The sequence below is a fragment of the Cygnus olor genome, chromosome 14 (genome assembly GCF_009769625.2).
Source record: "Cygnus olor isolate bCygOlo1 chromosome 14, bCygOlo1.pri.v2, whole genome shotgun sequence".
Classification (NCBI taxonomy): Eukaryota; Metazoa; Chordata; class Aves; order Anseriformes; family Anatidae; genus Cygnus; species Cygnus olor.
This window is the reverse complement of record NC_049182.1, coordinates 16,580,540-16,602,174: the sequence shown is the minus strand read 5'-3', so window position 1 is coordinate 16,602,174 and position 21,635 is coordinate 16,580,540. Positions and strand designations below refer to the sequence as shown.

Below are 21,635 nucleotides of genomic sequence, written 5' to 3'. Positions count from 1 at the left end.
GAATCTATATACAGAAAAAGGGAAAAGAAAAAAAGGTAACTAGGGTGAAAGAGAAAAAAAGTCATGAGCATTAGACTGAGAATGATCTTTTATTTAGCATTTACCATTTCTCCTAGGAACTTACCATTATTTCCAGCTGGTGTTATTATTAAAGACTCTACAGAATGCAAAACATTTAGAAAACTTGCAATGTATTTTCCCACTGTTTGTTCCTCCTAATTTAGTTCTTCAGTCATAAACATAAAAGGATGCATAGAATTTCCTCATACTTTAGATATAGACAAAAATTAGTGATCGGAAAAAAATTTAATAGAATTTCTATCCTCCACTCTCATTTCTAGAGGATCAGTAAAATAAAAGGAAATAAAAGAGTCCAGTGGCTATTATAATTGGTAATAAAAAAACTTTTGTGACTCTCTGTGACTTCTTCAGTGACTGTCAATGTCAGGAACGTTTTTCTTTTTCTCAGACCAGTGTATCCACAATCAGCAGTTGATGTTTTTAGAAGGAAAGATTATACAGTCGGCAGATTAGGCAAAACACAAATGTAGACATTCCTGATGTGGCTTGACAGATGCTGTTATAGCTTCAAAAGTCAAATTTAGGATGAGCTTCACATCGCACACCTTGTTCTGGGGCATGCTCAGGGACCCCAGCTTGTCTGCATTCAGTAATTTTGGAAACTTTTTCCTCTGATACGTTTTCATGTCATGTTTTTGAATATAATTTCTCATGAATGAAATAGATGGGAATCCCATATGTGATGGATGTTATCCACCCTTTTGGATAATCCATTTTATCCTTCCCCCTTTGTTATCTTACATACTTGCAAATTAGTTGTCATACTGTTGTGTCTGCAGTCCATTCTGTTGTCATTGGAATAGATGCTTTGCTTGGGTGTAAAATATTCTAGAAGTTATTTACATCACTTTGGAGTGGGCCCATCCCATGCTGGAAAAGGAAGGCATTTTATAAATAGCAATAGGAAATTTAATTGTAATTTGAATATACTTTTAAATAAAAACGTTTGAAATTACACTTTGTTACCTACAAATAATTCCTCAGCAATTAATGTTGCAGTTAAGCTGTGTGCCACCAACCTTTTTCAGAGAAGATTCTCCTCAGCAATTAATGTTGAAGTGAAGCTGTATGTCACCATCCTTTTTTCAGAGATTCTCATTCTTCTAGAAAGAATATGTATTAATTTTTAAAGTCATATTTACAAGTAACCTACATAAGACCTGCTGATGTCTTGAATTTTCATAAAGCATCCCCTTATGAATTACAGATTCATAAGATGTCTCAGTAATTGTAGCCTGGGTATTTGAATGCATCATGGCTACTTCTGGTGCAATGCATTCTCCATTATAAATAAGATTCTGCTTATAAGGCCTGTCTCCCAGGTCGCTGAATTCCAACATCAATGACTGCAGTAAACAAGATATTGTCTCCATTTGAAAGACATTCAGCTTGGAAACAAAATGGATCATACAAGCCTGCTTGCTTTGTTTGTTTGTTTTGTGCTTGTTTTTTTTAACTCTGACAAAATTTATTTTGGCTCATTCTTCACCCACTCCTAATGTACTTTAATATTTTAATTTCCTAAAAATACTGAATTTCAGAAAATTCAGAGTTATTGGTGGAATGCGATGAGAAGAAGCCTCTATTTGAATACATAACTGAATGTGTATTGCTTGAACAGGAGCCCTAAGATGAGTGTAATAGCCAGAAATAACTTGTGCTGTTATAGTTCATAAAGTCTTGGTCATCTGATGCGAAAACCTTAACCATGAGCTTAATACAAGTGGGATCTAAATTATTTCACATTACTAGGTCCTTAAATGCAGTTTAAAGAAGCATTTGCTTCTTTAACTGTTTTATAACCTGTATCAGAAATGAATAACCACATTCTTACATGTTCAGTTTCTGCATAATATTTCACTCTGTGTATTTGAATGTGGTTTATATCCATAGTAAATGAACTGTTTGTAATTTATATTTCTTTTGAAGAGTTAAGTGCAATTTGAGACTCAATATGAAATAAGGTGAGGAAGAAGGTTGCATTGTATGAACACGGTTACTTCAGTTGCATATTGTCATCTGCTTGCATGCAAGTTAATTTGCAAGAGTACTTTATTGACAATTGGGCTGCCTAAAGCAGATGTACATATGCTATGTGTATGTCATGAAAAAAATGAAAGTATTAATTCCAGTTCTTAGAGCACTGAATGTGCAACCGTTCTGATTTGGATGGCCCAGTTTTTCACACACACAGACTCATCAGAAACCTTAAGAATCCCAGATGTTTATCTTTAAGAAAAGGACAGTTTCAAAATTTCAGGTTGTTAAAATATTAAGGGGTTTGAGGAGGTGAGGTTGATTGTCTTTATGAGAGCCAGCAAAACTATTCACTGTCTCTATATTTCATTTCCAGACTCCCTTTCTTAAGATGAAGTATCCTCTGTTAATAAAAAATATCATTCATCTAAAAAAGAAGGAAATCTAGAAAAGAAGGAAGGTGGTCAAATGTCCAGCTATTATATAATAGCTAGAGAGAAAGGATCAAATTCCGAGTTCCAGGATTTTTGTTAGATTTAATAATGTCTTCTTTATTTAAGTGCATATACAATAAACAGTACATCAAATTTAATATATACATGCAATTGGTGATCTGATAAAAACTTTAGACCTTATGCCAATTTTTATACATTATTCTCCCTTTTATAATTATAGTGATATTCTCCATTGTGAGAGAAACACAATAGGAACTCTTATATTATTAAAAAAAAAAAAAGTCAAATTTGTAGAACAATTATTCACTGTAGTTGCCTGTAATCTTCCAGAATCTTTCTTCTTTGTGTGTGGATACTTTCTTATAAATACATTAATAAAGAATAATTCTAAACAAAATAAGAAGAGAAAATTGGAAGCCTTCTCAATGCATTTTGTTCCCCACAGCAGGAATTACAAAATAATTTTGTTTATTTTTTCCAGTTCTTTGCTGTTGCCCAGCCAACACCTGAGGGATCACAAACGAACCTGGGAGTAAGTAATTAAAATTCAAAGCTTTAACATTCAGATATTTTTTACACTTTCTTTTGCTTCCAACTAGCATTTTTTTTCCAGACAAGCTTTTAATTAACAGGTGAGTTTAATTGATATGTGAGTTGTTTTTTTTTTAAATGGAAAGGATATCAGTGAGAAGTAAGGGAGGAATTTTTCATTCTCACGTTTTGAGCTTATTTGTACATTGATGTTTCTGTTGAATTAATTTTCTTTAATGAATAAATAAAGTGGAATTTCTAAATATTGGATAGAGCAGAGGAAGAGTTAACCAGAATGATGGCTAACTTTCCCAGTAGCTTCTATCATAAAACTCCACCTCACTATTCCTGACAGATTAGTCTGCTGTGTTTGTTAAGAAGTAAGAGTGATGGAAATTCTTAGGCACTGTAAGCAATCTGTTGTATTTAACTAAGCTTTTTATGATTTGATTAGGTTGAAACTAATTTCATCAAACTTTCCCATCTAAAATACAGGTGTCAAGTCAGAATTAGTCTTCTGGACTCATATTTCAGTGAATAGAGTCACTAGAGTTGTAAAATCCACCATAAAGTGAGAAAAGTCACCTTCTGTAGGTGGCTAAGTGCCTGGCTTCCAAATGCCTTATCTTAGATAACATGAATTCCCTGGTGTTTAACATGAGCCTTACACTCTGCAGTTTAGAACTGCTGGTTTGTTTGTTCATTGTTTTGCCTGCCAGGGGTATAGAATTGCAAGGGTGGCTTGAGTTCTTGGGGGCGTTTTAAATGGTTGATTTCTGAAAGCAGACCAACATACTGTGAGATCAGATAATGTGCTATTTGTTTCGAAGTCAGGTATTTTAATAGCATAAGACATGCTGTGCACTGGAGGTGTTTTATGAGTTAAAGAAGCAACTAGCCAAAAAGTTTCTTGTGATTAAGTCAGTAGTAGGACAGCACCCACATCTGTTCATGAAAAGATTTCTTTTTTGCACTGTCATTACTGCTCTAGCTGCATGCGAGTCTGACGGTGAGAGCTGGTGAGAAGACATTAGTTTTCTAAGATACTGAGTTCCATATTTTCATCTTGATGCTCCTCTTTTTGAGTATTTGTTGCCATATTTATTTCATTCAGTATACTTACATGTATAAGCAAATGATCTCTTCCTTGAGCAAGAGTGACCTAATTGGGCATTTAATATAAAATTGTCTTGTAACTGGATTGTGCAAGCTCCTACAAGAATATTTATAATTCTTGAGCTCCTCCAAGAATATTTATAATTCTTGCATTCATATGAAGACAGTCTAGCTTTCCCTGATAGCATTTGATCTGTCTTTGTGAAATATGATCTTTCAAGGAAGAAAAGCCCCACTCAGCAAGTGGGGCACAAGTGTGTTGGGGAGCAAGCTCTCTGGGCTGATTACCAGGGCTTTAAACTAGGTTTGACGGGGGAAGGGTGGGGAGCTAAAAGTGACAGAGAAGGGCTGGGGGAGGTTGTCACTGCTGTCACTGTTGAAGATAGTAGGGAAAAACCTCTGAGTTGTCCCATAGGATTGTCTGAGGGCTCCTCAGAGAACGTAATGATCCCGATACCCCGTCTGGAATCATCTTCTTGCATCGCTCCAGGGGTAACTGCACCTGCTGCTTCCCTAAAATGCCTGTATGCCAATGCACGGAGCATGGGAAATAAACAGGATGAGCTCGAGATCTGTGTTCGGTCACAGGGCCACGATCTCGTTGCAATCACAGAGACGTGGTGGGGCAGCTCGCATGACTGGAATGCTGTCATGGAGGGCTACATCCTTTTTAGGAAAGACAGGCTAGGGAAGCAAGGGGGTGGGTTGCCCTTTATGTGGGGGAGCAATTAGAGTGTACCCAGCTCCACCTGAGGGAGGATGAAGGACAAGTGGAGAGCTTGTGGGTGAGAATTAAGGGGTGGGCTGGTATGGGGAACACTGTTGTGGGGGTGTACTACAGGTCACCAGATCAGGAGGAGGAGGTCGATGAGGCCTTCTACAAGCAGCTGGTAGTAGCCTCACGACCACGGGCGCTGGTTCTCATGGGGGACTTCAATTATCCAGACATCTGTTGGGTAAGCAACTCGGCCAGGCATGCGCAGTCCAAACGGTTCCTACAAGGCGTTGAAGATAATTTTCTGACGCAAGTGGTGGAGGAGTCGACGAGGCGGGGGGTGCTTCTGGACCTTGTCCTTACCAACAGGGATGGGCTTGTTAGGGATGTGAAGGTTGGGGGCAGCTTGGGATGCAGTGACCATGAGATGGTGGAGTTCAAGATGGAGCTTGGTGGAAGAAGTAAGGCTAAAAGCAGGATTGTTACCCTGGACTTTCGGAGAGCCAACTTCGACCTCTTCCAGGACCTGCTTGGGGGTATCTCATGGGCTAGGTTGCTAGAAGGCAAGAGTGCTTGTGAGAGCTGGGCAACATTTAAACAGCACTTCTTCCAAGTTCAGGATCGGTGCATCCCTAAGAGTAGGAAATCGGGGAAGGGGGGTAGGAAACCTGCGTGGATGAGCAAGGAGCTCATCGACAAGATCAAAAGGAAGAGGAAGGTCTATGAAATGTGGAAAAAGGGCCTGTCCTCTTGGGTGGTGTATAGAAGTGTTGTCAGGGCCTGCAGGGACGCAACGAGGAAGGCTAAACCCACCTAGAGATGAGGCTTGCAAAAGAGATAAAAGATAAGAAGGAGGATTTTTTTAAGTATGTAAATGGTAAAAGGAAGACTAGGGATAATGTGGGTCCCTTGCTGAACGATGGGGGTGTCCGGATAACGGGAGACACTGAGAAGGTGGAGATACTGAATGCTTTCTTTGCTTCAGTCTTTGCTTCAAGGACTCCCCCCCGGAACTCCTCAATCCTGGCAGGAGGAGAAAGGGGCTGGGAAATGGAGGGCTCCCCCGTGGTTGACGAGAGAGTGGTTCGGGAGCGTGTGAGTGGGCTCAGCCCACACAAATCCATGGGTCCCGATGGGATGCATCCATGTGTGCTAAGGGAGTTGGCAGAGGTGATAGCCGAACCACTCTCTATCATCTTTGAAAGGTCTTGGAGAACAGGAGAGGTGCCTGAAGACTGGAGGTTAGCCAATGTCACTCCAGTCTTCAAGAAGGGCAAGAAGGAGGATCCGGGAAACTACAGGCCGGTCAGTCTTACCTCTGTCCCTGGAAAGGTGTTGGAACAGCTTGTTCTGGATGTCATCTCCAAGCAATTGGAAGAGAAGAATGTTATGAGGAGTAGTCAGCATGGATTCACCAAGGGGAAGTTGTGCTCGACCAACCTCGTTGCCTTCTATGATGGCATCACCAGCTGGGTAGATGGGGGGAGAGCAGGGATGTCATCTACCTTGACTTTAGCAAGGCTTTCTATACTGTCTCTCATGACATCCTGATAGCAAAGCTGAGAAAGTGTGGGATAGAAGAGTGGACAGTTAGGTGGGTTGAGAACTGGCTGACTGGCCGAGCTCAGAGGGTGGTGATCGGCGGCACAGAGTCCGGCTGGAGACCTGTGACTAGCGGCGTTCCCCAGGGGTCGGTGCTGGGTCCGGTCTTGTTCAACATCTTCATTGACGAAGACCGATCAGACCTGAGTCTGTTCAGCCTGGAGAAAAGAAGACTGAGAGGGGATCTCATCAATGTGTATAAATACCTGAGGTGTGGGAGACAGAGGGATTTGGCCAACCTCTTTTCAGTGGTTTGTGGGGACAGGACAAGGGGTAATGGCCACAAGATGGAGCACAGGAAGTTCCGCACCTACATGCAAAAGGACTGTGAAAAATGTGGAGATCATTGCTTTAAAAAAGCTATTTGTTTTTCAACTAAGTACATTTTTTCATAATAAACATGAAAAGGATTCAAGCCTCTCAAAGCATTTTTAGAATTTCCCACCCTATGAGCATTATATAATTCCTCGTAACCAGAACTAAGGGCATGATAAAATATGATGTTTATTGTATTTGTAAAGAAAAATCAAACAATTTTCTGCTGCAGAAAATACCAGATACAGAATCACAGAATTGAAGGGGTTGGAAGGGACCTTGGAAGATCATCGGGTCCAACCCCCCTGCCAAAGCAGGTTCCTTAGAGCAGGCTGCCCAGGTAGGCGTCCAGACGGGCCTTGAATATCTCCAGAGAAGGAGACTCCACAACCTCCCTGGGCAGCCTGTTCCAGTGCTCCGTCACCCTCACTGTGAAGAAGTTCTTTCACATGTAGGTGCGGAACTTCCTGTGCTCCATCTTGTGGCCATTATCCCTTGTCCTGTCCCCACAAACCACTGAAAAGAGGTTGGCCAAATCCCTCTGTCTCCCACACCTCAGGTATTTATACACATTGATGAGATCCCCTCTCAGTCTTCTTTTCTCCAGGCTGAAGAGACCCAGGTCTCTCAGCCTCTCTTCATAGGGAAGATGCTCCAGGCCCCGTATCATCTTTGTGACCCTCTGCTGGACTCTTTCCAGAAGATCTCTGTCTTTTTTGTACCGGGGAGCCCAGAACTGGACACAGTACTCCAGGTGAGGCCTGACCAGGGCAGAGTAGAGGGGGAGGATCACCTGCCTTGACCTGCTGGCCACGCTCCTTTTAATGCACGCCAGGATCCCACTGGCCCTCTTGGCCACGAGGGCACACTGCTGGCTCATGGTCAACCTGTCGTCCACCAGGACCCCCAGGTCCTTCTCCTCAGAGCTCCTCTTCAGCAGGTCGTCCCCCAGCCTGTACTGATACGTCCGGTTGTTCCTTCCCAGGTGAAGGACGCTACACTTGCTCTTGTTAAACCTCATTTGGTTTCTTCCTGCCCATCTCTCCAGTCGGTCCAGGTCTCGCTGAATGGCTGCACAGCCTTCTGGAACACATTTTAGGAAAAATGCCAAGCTATTTTTCTAAGGGCATAGGTATCCAGTACAATCTTATCCCCCCTTTCTGCACTGGCACTGGAAATTAATAGTCTTTCCCATGGGCTTTCTTTGATGGAAACAGAAGACTGTTTGTGTGTTAATCAGTAGACAGCAACATTTCATACACAGCCCACTTAAGCTCTCCTGATAGCACATTATTCTGCTTGTATGGTAGAGTTTGTGTAGATGGCACTTGGTGTAGGGTTTTGTTTTTGTTGTTGTTGTTGTTGTTTTTAATGTAGATTTGTATCTGTTGATTGCTTTGGGTTGGCAAAAGTGAGAATGATGTTAATATCCATTTAAGAGCTCTGAAACATGGCTTTAAGATTTTGCCTTTCTGTCTTGTTTACTTTCTCTTCTTTGGTGTCAATTAAGTTTATTTTTCCTGTTGAACCTGTGTAGCAGGTTGCTGATATTTTCTTTTGTTCTTTTATTTTTTTTCTTTTTTTAAAGAAGAGTAAAGTGGGAAGAAAATGGCTGCACAATATAATGTGCTGATGCAATTTAACTCCACTTCTCAACATATGAAAACTTGCCTGCTTCAGGAGAAAAAAAAAAAAAAAAAGCTCAATTAAGCTCAATTAGTCCCTCATTTCCATTGTATCCCATAGTCCAAATGTATCCTCTTGTCAAGTGGGCTTGCCTTTATAACCCCGCAATCTGTCATGACAATGTTAGAAGTGGGGAAGATCTAGCTACAGAAGTATATTCTTTTCAGTTGCTAGTGCCTGAAACAACTTCCATCTTTTTAATTTGCTACATTTATTTATTTTATTAAAATTAGGTATGAGCAATGACCTCTACAAGAACACTGTAATGCATAATTAGTGTTATATTTGAGTACATAAACTTAAAAAATGTGAGGTTCAGATAGGAACTTGGTAACTCAACTACCCAACTAATTACCAAAACGTTTGTCTCCATGCACTGACCGGCTATGGATATGGAACATCTCTCTTTCTTCTTCTAAAACAGATGGTGATTTCAGCGTAGTGTAAGGTCACCAAATTCAAGCTGTTATGAACCAAAAACCAATTCCAAAGTTTTGCAGCTCTCACAGAGATAGCTTTGCCAAGCAGCCCACTCTGTTATAATTTGGAGGAAAATGGTGTACTAGGCACACCAGTGGCAGAATGTCACCGAGCATCCGGGAGGCTGATCTAAGTTACTCTTTGGGACTGATCCAAGGATCAGAGAGTAAAGGCTTAAAGCCACCTCTAACTTCCCAGGAGCTGAATTGGGCATCATGATACTAACCCAAAGAGCTGGCTCAAAGCTTTATGAAATTGTAGAATATGTGAAAGCAAGCTGTGAAGACTTAATCCAGATAATATCACAGTGGGATAACAATGAGCTGGGGCAGCAACTGGGAGATTTGGCAGGGGATATGTCTGCAAAATGGCCAGCATTTCCTTCTTCAGAGTTATTATTTCTTTGTTAAAATAAAAGATAGGTTGTTAAGAACAAGTATTTTCAAAGTATTTCACCATATATACTGAACAGTGAGCATTGCTGTACACTGAAAAACAAATTAATGAATCAAACATTGCAGCACTATCCACAGGGGCTCGTTTAAAAGCAAATGCATGACAGAGCTGGAAACCAGCTTAAATGCAAATGAACCAATGTGATGAAATCTGTAATGTTTGATTCATTAATTTGTCTCTCATCGTACAGCAGTGATCATTGTTTAGTGTGTGCTACTAATGAAAGACTCTAAAAGACAGGGATGTCCAACTTTCCAGATGAGCTTTACTTTAACAGAGATGTTGACGTGAAGCCTTTTATGCTCATGTGAGAACCTCGCAGCATCTGTAGTAATTGGTTTCATTAAAAAAGTAATCTTTAGTATATATTTTAGTTTTCTTGTGATGTAGGCTAGCAGATGGAAAGAAGGAGAGCCAGCATCATATGATCTGCTAGCTTTCCAAGGGCCACCAGCAGCTAATATGTTATAGTTAAAAGGAGAAAAACACTTGAAAAAATAAAATCTTGGCTATGTGCTGAAGTAGATAAAGCACCCCCCATGCCCCTTACCTTTAGACACGGTTACTTTCCAGAAGATTTTAATCCAGTGTAAAAGCAAGACTGAATGCCCAAAGGGTGAGGTGTGTGGGGGTCAACTTTATTGTTTTCCTTCTATAGAAGTTAAACTATTAAATGTCAGTTTTGATAGATACTCTGGTAACGTATATTCAGTTTGTGTATTAGTGACATCAGTGTTTATTTGTCAGCTCCTTACCTCAGCCTGGCATTGTGTTTCTGTTCACAGTCATTCACGTGACTGTAAGATTTGAGAAGACAGGACAGAAAGGGATTATCAGATTAAACGGCTGCTGTAGAGCATATTATAAAATGTAGCAATCTGGGCTCCAATTATGAAGAAAATTTTACCTGAGTCAGTCTCAACGCTTACAACCACAAATACAGACATTTTTAGAGGCTTGTTTTTATTAGGATTCATCAATATGATGATGGGTTTGATTAGGAAGGGTCACTTCTGAGAGATGGGTGGCACTAGCTTCAAAGTGTACCAGAAAACAAGAAAAACAGAAGTCTTTTGTAGCTTAGCAGCAGCACATAATAAAGAATTGGCTCAGTTAGGGTTCACATTTTTGAGATTCTTCTTCCAAATCCAAACAACATGCACTAGACCAATCTGTCTGTTTATTCCCATTCCGTATCTACAATGGGATGACATTTAGGCAAATACAGTGCTAAGTGCCTTGCAGGTACCTCTAGGTATTGAAATCTACAATTAACCACAAAGCAAGTGCACTCTTGATTCAAACATCTTATTTTTTATCATATCAACCTGAAACTGTGATTTATTTACTGGATTTTTGTTTTGTTTTTGGCTGGGATAGAGGAATGGTGGCTGATACAACGCTGTGGTTTGGGTTTAGGATGAGAATCATGCTGATAACACACCAATGTTTCAGTTGTTTCCAAGCTATACAAGGACATTGCAGCTCCTCGTGCTGCCTGGTCAGCGAGGAGGCTGCGGGTGAACCAGGAGAGGGGAGGGGACAGGACCAGGACAGCTAGCCCAGGCTGGCCTCAGGGATATCCCATGTGGTGCCGTGTTGGCAGTAACGGCTGGGGGGGTGGCCACTGCTCAGGGTCTGTCTGGGTGTCAGTGAGTGGACATTGAGCAATTGCATTGTGCATCACTCACTTTGTACATATTTATTCTACATATTTATTGTTATTATTATCCTCTCCTTTTCTGTCCTATTAAACTATTTTTTATCTCAACCCACAAATTTTATCTTTTTACAGTTCTCTACCCCATCCCACAGGTGGCAGGGTGGTGAGTGAGCAGCTGTGTGGTGCTCAGCTGCCTGCCAGGTTAAACCACAATAGTTCTGAAGCAATTTTTTTTACAGGACAGTTTCTGTTCTCCTGTCATTTTTTTGAGATTGCAAGCTACATTATCAAATATTGTCTGCTACAATACAGCTAGCTCTTGAAGTCAACTGCAGACAGTTGTAATGTCATTAGTAATTGCATATAAAGGATCTTTTCCATGGAAATGACCAGCTCAAATCAAATCTTTGCCTGGCCTTGCTGTAAAGATAGTTTGCTTTTCATGCCATACTATGTATGTACTGAACAAAAACAATACATGCATTTTCAATGGCTACCAAAATTGTTGAAAAAGGAACTTGAGTAAGTGTTTAGAAGTGTATGCATCATTACTAAGATTTTCTTCAAAAGTTTCTGCAGCCTGCTGTTCTTGATGGGTAGCTCAGGAGAGAGGTCCTTAGATATGGAGTAAGCTGTGAGGATGCAATTTTGGAAAAACAACAAACAACCAGCCAACCAAACCCAGCTGCAAAGATAATAGAAGGTAAATTCCATAGAAATTTCATTTCTGTTTTCATCCAGCATTGAACACGTGTTAGACTTGGATATTTTACTTAAATCACTTTTCCGGGCCTAGGTTCTGTGTGGCAGCCATTTAGTTTATAGGCTTCCCAGCACAATTTAGATTCATTTCAGCCTACCATCCTATCTTACTGTAGATGAGTGATGTTATATATTTTCTCTGGATTCAAATTAATATATATATATATATGAGGAAAATAGCTAATTTTTAGTCCATTAATATCTAGTTCTGTTCTGCTAAAGCCAGTGACAAAAGATCCTGCTTGAGTCAATGATTCAGAACCAATGCTAAAGAATGCTGCAGTGTATTGTGTATGAAGTCATAGTGTAACCTGACTATTTTCTTTTTATCTAGTTAAAAATGTTTTTGGTGGATGTTTCTGAATTTAGCAAACCAGTATTTCTTGTAACATCAGTGTTTTCTATGCTAGGACTGGTATGACATTTAATTACCTACTTGATGTCCCTATTTTGAATGCCATTGTCTCCTGTTCTCTGTGACTGGAAATACAATGTTGAGTGAGCTTTCCACCCAGGGCACAATGATTTGTGTGGTTTCTTTCTGGAAGAGCAGTTGTGCTTTCTATGGGTAGGCATGGGAGCAGCATGATAAAGAGCTGGACTGTTGTGCCTTCCAGCCAAGAAGTAAACTACAGGTGTGGTGTTAGAGAAATATAGTGGGGTGAAACACAGGATGGAGGGTTGAAGAGGCAGGCATAGGAGAGGAAATGCAGAGCTGATTAAAGGCATCCGACTGTTGTGGCATTGCAACATTCATTCTCTTTAATTACTAAGCTGATTCCACTGTGATGGCACCTAGGGGTTAACATAGTACCAGGGACATAGAGTAAGTTGATCTTGTGCTTAGTATGATTTTTTCGGTATGTCTCATTATTATTATTATTATTTTGTTATTCATTTGTGTCTATTAGATCTTTTCTAGTCTTTGAAGTCCTACCTAGCATGCTCTTTTTCTCTTCAAAAACAATTTTTGTTTATCTTGAGATTCACAGCTTTGTTGTGGCTCTTATGTTGATGGAGCATTTTCTCATGGTTATGTTTATTTCCATTCACAAATCGTTGTGGGTCTATTGCTTCACTTCTGAATGTCGCTCCATTTCTTAGCAGGCTCTTTCCACCATCTCTTTTAGCATGTCCAATCCTTTATATCAGTCTTTCGAATGGTTTAATTCCTCAATTCTTCAGCTGATGGTATCAGACTTGTTTATGTTACTAGGCACAGCCAAAGAATTATAACTTGTGTGCGCCGTTCTGCTTCATGCACATGTTTATTAGTAAGCTAGTAATGTTATAAGAAGTTGCACTAGCCATTGCCTGATACAGTGTACAAAAATTATAGTATAGTAACTCAAAAATGTGTTATCTCAAAATAAGGTTTTGCTTATAAACTTCTCTCTATTCACGTTACAGCGGGTGGTTTTTAACTAGTTAAAGAAAACTTTTAAAACTTTATTTTTCAGGTTATTTTCAGATGGCATAGAAGCTTTACAAATCAAAAGGTGTTATTGCTAAAGACTGAACTGAATACTTTACAAGCCACTGGAGGTTTTGTTTTAGCATTTTCCACTCAACAACAAAATGCTAGGCTTTACTTTTTATTCACATTCTATTTTAATGTTATGTAAAAGAGCTTTCAAAAGTGACAGTCATTGCTCCTAGTCCACAGTCTGTATCCAGGAAGATGTTTAGTTTTTCCCTTAAGTGTTTATTTTATGAACTTACTTTATAATTTAAGCATTGGCATGAGAGAAGAAAGAATCTGAAGATAACAGGGGAGATTTAAGATTAATAAGAGAGTTGTGGTTGCTTAAAACTATTTCCAAGGTCACCGATCGCTGTAAGATCTTGAAAGAGCAGGCATCGGCATGGTTTGAAGGCTCAAACTCAGTTTGAGTAGTTCCCAGGTTACTACACTGTGCTGCAGCTGTCAGCCAGAGGAGTCAGGGCAGATTTCTGAGCCAATGGAAAGCTTGTTGGTGAGCACGACACAGTGTGAGAGTCCCAGCAGGTCTGCGCCTGCCTCTGTGCAGCACTGAGGGCCACTGTGCCCTGAGTTTGGTGTAAAAGACCTTCAGTAACAAATGGAACAATCTGTAACCAAAAAAAAAAGATTTTTTTTAATTGGAGTTGAGCTATGAAAGAACATAATGAGTAACATCTAAACACCACTGAGAAATTCTGCTATATGGTCTTCCTCTCCTTAGCCATAGACGTTCCTTGACACAAAGAAAAAAGGTCCTTGCCTAAGGATGGTCTAGCCCTGGAGCAGGTTGTCCAGGGAGGCTGTGGAGTCTCTATCCTTGACTTTGTCACATCTGGAGCAATTCCTGCATTGAGCTCAGGGTTGGGACAGATGACCTCCTGAGGTCCCGTGCAACCTGAATTGCTCTGATTCGCTCAGTGTAAACCCCGTGTGTTTGTCCTGCTGCCTTTTCCAGTAGCTAACTATTCAGAACTAGTAACAGCAATCAACTCTGTTAGCACTTCTCCATGACTGAATTTTAAGGTATCTCTAAAAGGAGATGGAGGTGATTTGAGGGAAAACTGGGGCAGAGTGAGCTGAAGTAACGGTTACCCAGCAGGGCAGGGGGTGAGAGCCAACACATCTCCCAATTTCTAGTGCTGTTCCCTCTACATCCACCTTGCACACTCGTGCATAACACAGAGATATGAGCTAACTGCCGGTGTGCTTCTGAGCCAAGTGGCATTGTGCTAGAGACCTAGGAGGAATGCAGCTGCAGAAGCATGGCCCTGTGTGTGTGTTCACATAAACTGCTTCTCAGTGGGCTAATTAGTTTGGAGGCAGCATCAGAATGATACAGGCAGACTGGTTCTGGTTCTGAGGCTGCCTTGGTCTGGGGTGAGCTGGGGACCAATACACCATACCCTGTTGTATGCCCTGGACTTGCCTGCTGCTTTTCCATGAGAGATGCAATATTCATATCATACAGAGATTATTACATTTAAATTGTATTACATTTTATTTATTTATTTATTTTCCCTGAGAAAACATGGAAACCCGATTAGTATTAAAAATAAGAATCTCCTGTCTGGCAGAGAAAGCACAGGGAGCCAGTACTGGCCTCTGAACCAGTCAGCTGAGAAGTTTAAACTCAATAAGGAAAACACTTATAAAGTGAAGTCCGCCGTGAAGTTCGTAAAACTAGATGATCTGTAGCACCCCATCACATTATTCTTAGTGCCTTCTAGACATTATGGGAGAGCACAGAACAGCAGCTATCCTCTGACTGTTACCAAATGCAGTTAGTGCTCACAGCATGCGAGACTGCTGGGATGAGTTACATTTGGTGTGTGGTGCATCCTGAAGGCTGGTTCGACCCTTCGTGTTAGTGATGTGCATTATTAACAACAGAAATTGATCCCGTGAAAGTAGCATAACATAAATACATTACTTCTGAAGACTCGTTACTGGGATAAGTGGGTATCATGTATTATGTTTTGTATGTAATGTGTTCTTTTTTTTTTTATTTTTCATTTTTAAGTACTGTGGCACTGAATAATCAAAATTGGTAGTACTGTTCTGTTCCTTCTTGTGTAAAAATTAATTTCATTCTTGTGAAGAATCTTTAAGAAATATCATCAAGAATTGTAATAAATGTTAAAAGGTATCGTACAGAAAAAACTCACAGACTTCCTAGTTAGTTAACTGGTCTTTCTTTAGATCTGAGTTTCCCCCCTTTGTGTTGTAAGACATATGACTAAACCAATTTGGTCTTTAATCCATAGAACATGCTGTCAACCTCGCCTGTTTTTGTGTCAGTGCTTACTTGACTATGACTACAGATGTGAAAAATTGAATAGTAATAAGTCTCTTGCTTATATTTGATATGCGATTTTTAGATGTTTTATACTCTATTTCCATATATACATTTGCTGAGAACTAGTCTTTAAAATTACTTTTTACTTATCTTCATGACTCTAGACTTTGAAGTAATACTTCAATGACAGCTGAACTGAGACATTTTAACAGTTTCTGAACAGGGTCTGAACAGACCTCTCGGTATTCTGCACCATGCTGAAGGACTGCTTCCCTCTTGAAAGTTTTATCATGTAGGAGGCTATTAAAGTTATGAGGTTGGGCTGAGGCATGAATAAATCCTGAGTCTTACTGATGATGTCATTATAGTGGTCAATAAAATACATGGAAGCAAACACTTTTCATGCTACTAAGATCAGCTAACCAAATCAGGATACACGAGTAATTAACTCTTTAATTAAGATGAATGGATGACATTAGCCCTCCTTAAACCCTGCTCGTCAGCATTTACAAATAGAAAAAGACGGATGTCTCGTTCCCAAGAAATCTCGCTTTTATTTTTCATTCTTTGACAGTATCTCATTCTTTCCACTTTGTAAACAAATTCGCTGATGAACACTGCCAACCGCAGAGATTTAAACAGACCTATTCAATCAGTGCTATTTCTCATTGCTCAGAGGTAATGTATATGAATTTAGTTTATTTTCTAGGCAAGTTGCATTGACTCTGTGATTTTAATTGAGAAAAATAAAGGCCTTTTGATGACCAAGTATATAAGATCATATGAATTCAATCAGCATGACATGTTAGAGGCCATATAGTTAAGTACTATTAAGTTTCTTGCCTTTGAATTGAGTTATCAGTTTTGAAAAAGTTTTGTATAAATGGAAGGAGTAAAGTCTCTCAGTTCTCTCTCCTTGTAAACCAGAATACTCTGGAAGCAGATAGATTTTCTCTCCCTACATATGCAATATGCATATACGTATATATATATAAAGGAGAATTTCCAATGATTGAAGTGTTATGGCCCTTTTGTAATCTTACAAAATAACAGGATTCCCACTTAGAAAATCAAATTTTGTTCTGCTTTCTGTTTTTAATGGCATATGGCACACATTCAAATTCTGGAAAGGAGTGTTTTCCTGCTACATGTATTCAGATAATATATGCCACATGTGTAAGACAGATTGGAGTCAACATATCTGTTGAAAACAGGATTTCTGTACTATTTTCACAAATAAACCTACATTCATGTTGTTGTGTTTCAGGTACAGTTTCTATCCATGTTGATGTTACTGTAGATTATTTTTTGTGAAGCCCATTTTGCAAGGCAGTATTAGGAGATTGCTTTCACCTTCTGTAACAGTCTTTGTTCGAAGAGTCAGAAGTGCTGAACATTTACTTAATCCTAGCCTCTCTGAAGTATGGAAAGTCTGTAAGATGTTTCCTGCTGTAGTTGCACCAGTTGTAACTGGAAAAAATAGTAGTTTACTGCATCCCATATGCTTTTGATAAAAGCATTATAGGTTTTGCAGCAAATAAACAGAAAAGTTGTTCTTTAAACATAGACAGCTTTGAACATAGATTTTTGTATTGTCATTGCTTGTAATGGCATTTAAGAATAATGAAATTTCCAAATGTTTGCCTAAAGTATGTTAGCTCTCTCTCCTGACCTAACACAGAGCTATCTTGCAGCTGGTGTCAGGTGCATGAAAGTATTCAGATAATTTGCTTGTCCCTCCCTATTATGCAGTCAATGTTCTGTTAACCACAAGCCCTATGTACCCATCCACAAGATGTTTCTTCTGAGATGCTTTGCCAAGAGTATTTTGGTTTCTTTTTATTAAATTAAAAAAAAAAAAAGATAAATGTAAATGTTAGTTCAAGTTTGAGACATATAAATAGGAACAAAGTTGGAAGTAGAATTAAAGCTAAAGGTAAGATTAAATATATGATTACACAACATATGTCTATATCAGGCTGTGGAGAGGTTGACCTGGAGTGGTGACTCCTGCCCATTGAGGTGGCTTTATAGCAGAGGTGTAATGGAGGGTCCTACCTTTTTGGAAGTCCTTAATGGTTCAGATGTGTCCAGAGAACTAGCTTCAAAACTTCACTCTTCAGGGACAACTGTTATGGAGAATGAAGTTGAAATGGTGAGGAGATCAGTCGAGGAGCTAGAAGATGACAGGGGAATAGCCATCTGTGTTTCGAACAGAACTTTCGGCTTCCTGACAGAAAATGAAATAATGCAGTTATTTGAACTGCCCCGTGATTGCCTTACTCACAGGTCCAGTCAAGTGCAATACTCCTTCAAGAGCTTCAGACAATACAAATCCATATGTACAGATAAAGTTATAGGGATGTAATTGTCAAGGGTACAGTCCCAAAGAACACAGATTTATAGGCGAACTCTTGTAGTTATTAAAATGGTTTGGCTTCATAACAGAATACAAATCTGCAATTTTGCCAAAACCTAGATGCAATGGCTCTGCGGACGTGTCACTTGCTACAAACTGCGGAGCAGTTTGGCATGTGGGGTGCTGCCTGCCTGGCACCCTGCTGACACTGCCTATCCAGCTATCCAGTGGGAAGGGCACCCGTGGGCTCTGGCCACCACGCATTTCTCTGGGGGTCCTTTTGCCGCGCCATTGCCATACAAAGTGTTGAGATTCCTAGCAAACTTTTTATAGCAAGGAAAGAAAAACAATGTTTTATGGGTATTAGTCACACAGGTAGTGAACTAAGGTCACAAAAACGAAGTCTGACACAAGGTAGTTTGAAAGCAAATAGCTGCTATGCTGCACTCAGCAAGTCGCTCCAGCCGGTGCTGCTGCTCATACCCAAGCAAACAAGCCTTGAGTTTAGCTTTGTGTCTCTGTATCACTGCCTCCCACTCCTTGACACACTCCGAGAGCTTGGTCCAAGTCGTGCAGACTTCAGTGCAAGTTGGATCACCTGCTGTACAGGTACAGGGAAACATGACGTGACAGCATCTCACGGGGGAGAGATGGGGGCCAAGGGCACAGGGATTGCATGAGCAGCGTTACCCCCATGCGAGGCCAAGTCCTGCACTCACCTGTGCTCCTGCAAGGCCCTTTTTCAAGGGAGTGGGCCCACGTGTGCCCGCCAGTTCTTCATTGACTCCCAGGAAAGCTTCTTCCCAATGCACAGGGTGCTTAGTGTCACGGCTGTTACCTTGGCCATTGCCTGGTGCAGATGTACAAGGTGTCGGTATGGCAGCTTTTGATTCTTTTAATGCTTATTTATAATTAAACTTTCCATCAAGTTCCTATACAATTGTAGTGATTTTGGTTTTAGAAGGCTTGAGATGATAGTGTTGGGGTGTGGGGCTGCTTTTAACCTCCAAGCCAGCCTTATAGGGTGCCTCTTATCCTTCAAGTTGCTTGTGTGTTCGCAGGGCTGTTTGTATCGGTAGGTACGTGTTCAGTTCTGCCCAAATGGCGGGCTGAGCGCTTGCCACAGAGCTGGGGGAACCCTCGGTGACACATTAGCTTTACTACTGGTAGCTCAGACAAGTATCAATGAAGACAGCAGCACAGGCTGGGCAGAGCTCCGGCCAACCCCCCCCCGCAGCACATGTGCAAGGAACCGATGTGGCTCAGAAATAATTCTCTGCGGTTGTAATTTGGGTTTGAATGTGTAAGTGCCAGTCAGTGCTTCTAATAAGGGCAATATTTTCAAAATTCAATTGAAATCTTAGGCCTCAGTATACCTGTACATGGCATGTATATAAAAAGATCAGATTGCTAACTAACTTCTAGGGGTCGGGCCTAGAATTAGGTGCCTAAATATGAATTTAATTCCTCGCTATCTCATTTTGAAGTAGTTTCCTCTCTTTAAAGTCTTAACAGGAAAACAGTTGGGAATTTTATACAGTAGCCTTCTGTAGCAATGTTATTGTTGATAATTAAAGATGGAGATAGAACTGTCAAAGCCCAAGCAATTTATGTAGTACAACCTATTCAGGAATTAAAGTAACACATATATCTGTATCATAAAGAATTTTTGAAAGTTCCATTGCATTTTAAAGCAGGGATTAAAATGTTTTTCATATAACTAAGCACATATTAATATAGAGAAATGTAGATATCAAATTATTTTAAGTGCATGTATCTACGTAGTTGTGGGGGAAAGAAACTGAACTCTTCACATCTTGCATCCAGCTGTTTGGAAAATCTGTGCTTAGGAAAAGGCAGCACTCACTGCTTATGTATTTGTAAAAAAGTAGAGAAATGCAATTTAGAAAGACAAGGGGACATTAGGGTGGAAGACATGAAATAAATAAAACGTACATAGTAGAAATAGAAAATAAAGCTATAATCAGAAAGAAAGTTAATTACTTCATTTTACAACTGACAGTTCAGTGAAGTTTCTGTTTTAATATTATGTGCAAGCCAAACTGCCAGGTTTTATTTATCATCTGATATAACTCTCTCTCTAGTTCAGGATACTGGAAAGCCTCTCTTTTAGAGTTTTACCTCTTTAACCTCAAATGAAAACTGGCATTCCATCTGGATAGTGTCCAATGTGTCACATTTTGGTAGTCATCAACCAGCTCGCCTTATAAATCAAGAGCACTGATTAAATAATCAAGATTTTTGAAATGCCTTGAGGGAGCTGTACGTTTTTTGCATCAGTGATTAGTATTCAGTGGTAATACTGAAATCTATTTGAGCTGCAGATATAAAACTGCGTTTTGCATACTAGGCATAATCAGCGAGATTATATTCAGAAAGTGTGCTTCCCCTAAGACAGCAGAAGGTTATGACTTTTGCCATGGTTCCATTGTTAGTTTAAGTGAGCTTTGTCCTTGCTGTTGTACATCCCTTCATTCACCAGAATAAAATCTTTTCTGCAGCTCTGTACTGGGAAAATGAAAACTCTAGGTAATAACTTTCATAGGGCAGCTGGTTAAATAAAACTCTAGCTCCTGAATAGAAAGCAATTTTAATTAAAGATCTTTTCAGTTATTAAAACTCAGCTTATATTGTATCATTTCTTTTGTTGTTACAAGTAAGCATTTTGTCATTTAAATCATTCCCCCAAAATACATATTATTAGCAACAAGGGTGACTGCAGTTTACAAAAGATACAGTTGTGAGAGAGACTGGTTAAGAAATAAGTTATTGTTCATAGTGAAAAATAGAGCCCAAGCTCTAAATACAGTAATGAATTTAAAAGAACTGTAGGAATATAAAATCGAAAAATGCTTTTCCTGAAAACCCATGCTCAGATTGTGCAAAATCTTGCAGGCTGCCTAAATTCTTTTTTTTTTTTTTTTCCCCTCCTCCTTTTTAATGTGACAGTTCTGCTTCTCTGAATGCCCACTCAGATCCAAGTGACAAGAGCAAACTGCACAAAACAACATAGCCATGGCTGAGTGACAAGCTGCCCAGTGGCCCTGGTGAGTTCAGGTGTGTTCCCCAAGGTCCTGCTGCCAGATGCAGAGTTTTCCTGGGTAACGCTGAGCGCTGGGAGACTCTCCTTCCTTGCCAATGCACCTTCCCAGCTCTGAGACTGACCAGTTTCACCTACCTGGAAGTATACCATGTCAGCCTCTAGATAGTCTGTAGGGAATGTTGTGGAGAGAACAGCACTTCCTTAGGTTTAAGATCACCACTTTTGTTAAGATAGCATGCCCTGATGTTAAGTAATTTGCTTTACATTAGCATTACTTCAAAAATGTAAAAAGAAAAAATATCCTTACAACTGTGAGAAGGACGTTTGACCCTTGATGTGGAGCCTTGCCATACATCAATCCCTGTATTTCGTATAATCTTGCAGATGTGTAGTCATACTTAATACAGTCTGCATAAGTGGGCTTAATGTATGCTCATCACTGGCCTGGAGGTGTTTAGAGATTACGATACGTAATCATTTGGAAAGTGTGAAGGAATGCAGATTTGGGGTTGGTCTGTCCCACTTCCTAGCCCTGTCCCTGACAGATGCTCTGACAGCCTTGTGTACCCTGTCATAGCCCGTTGGAAGGCATCA

At 40.1% G+C, this 21,635-nt stretch overlaps 1 protein-coding gene across 1 annotated transcript in view; it reads left to right on the top strand.

Annotated features, from left to right (window-relative positions):
* The window catches only part of TENM2 (teneurin transmembrane protein 2), a 1,590,996-nt gene that overhangs the window by 876,211 nt on the left and 693,150 nt on the right, over positions 1-21,635 (top strand). Inside the window, exon 10 of the mRNA XM_040574031.1 lies at positions 2,995-3,045. The gene's annotated coding sequence lies outside the window, so the exon portion shown is untranslated. The remainder of the gene's footprint in view (positions 1-2,994; positions 3,046-21,635) is intronic.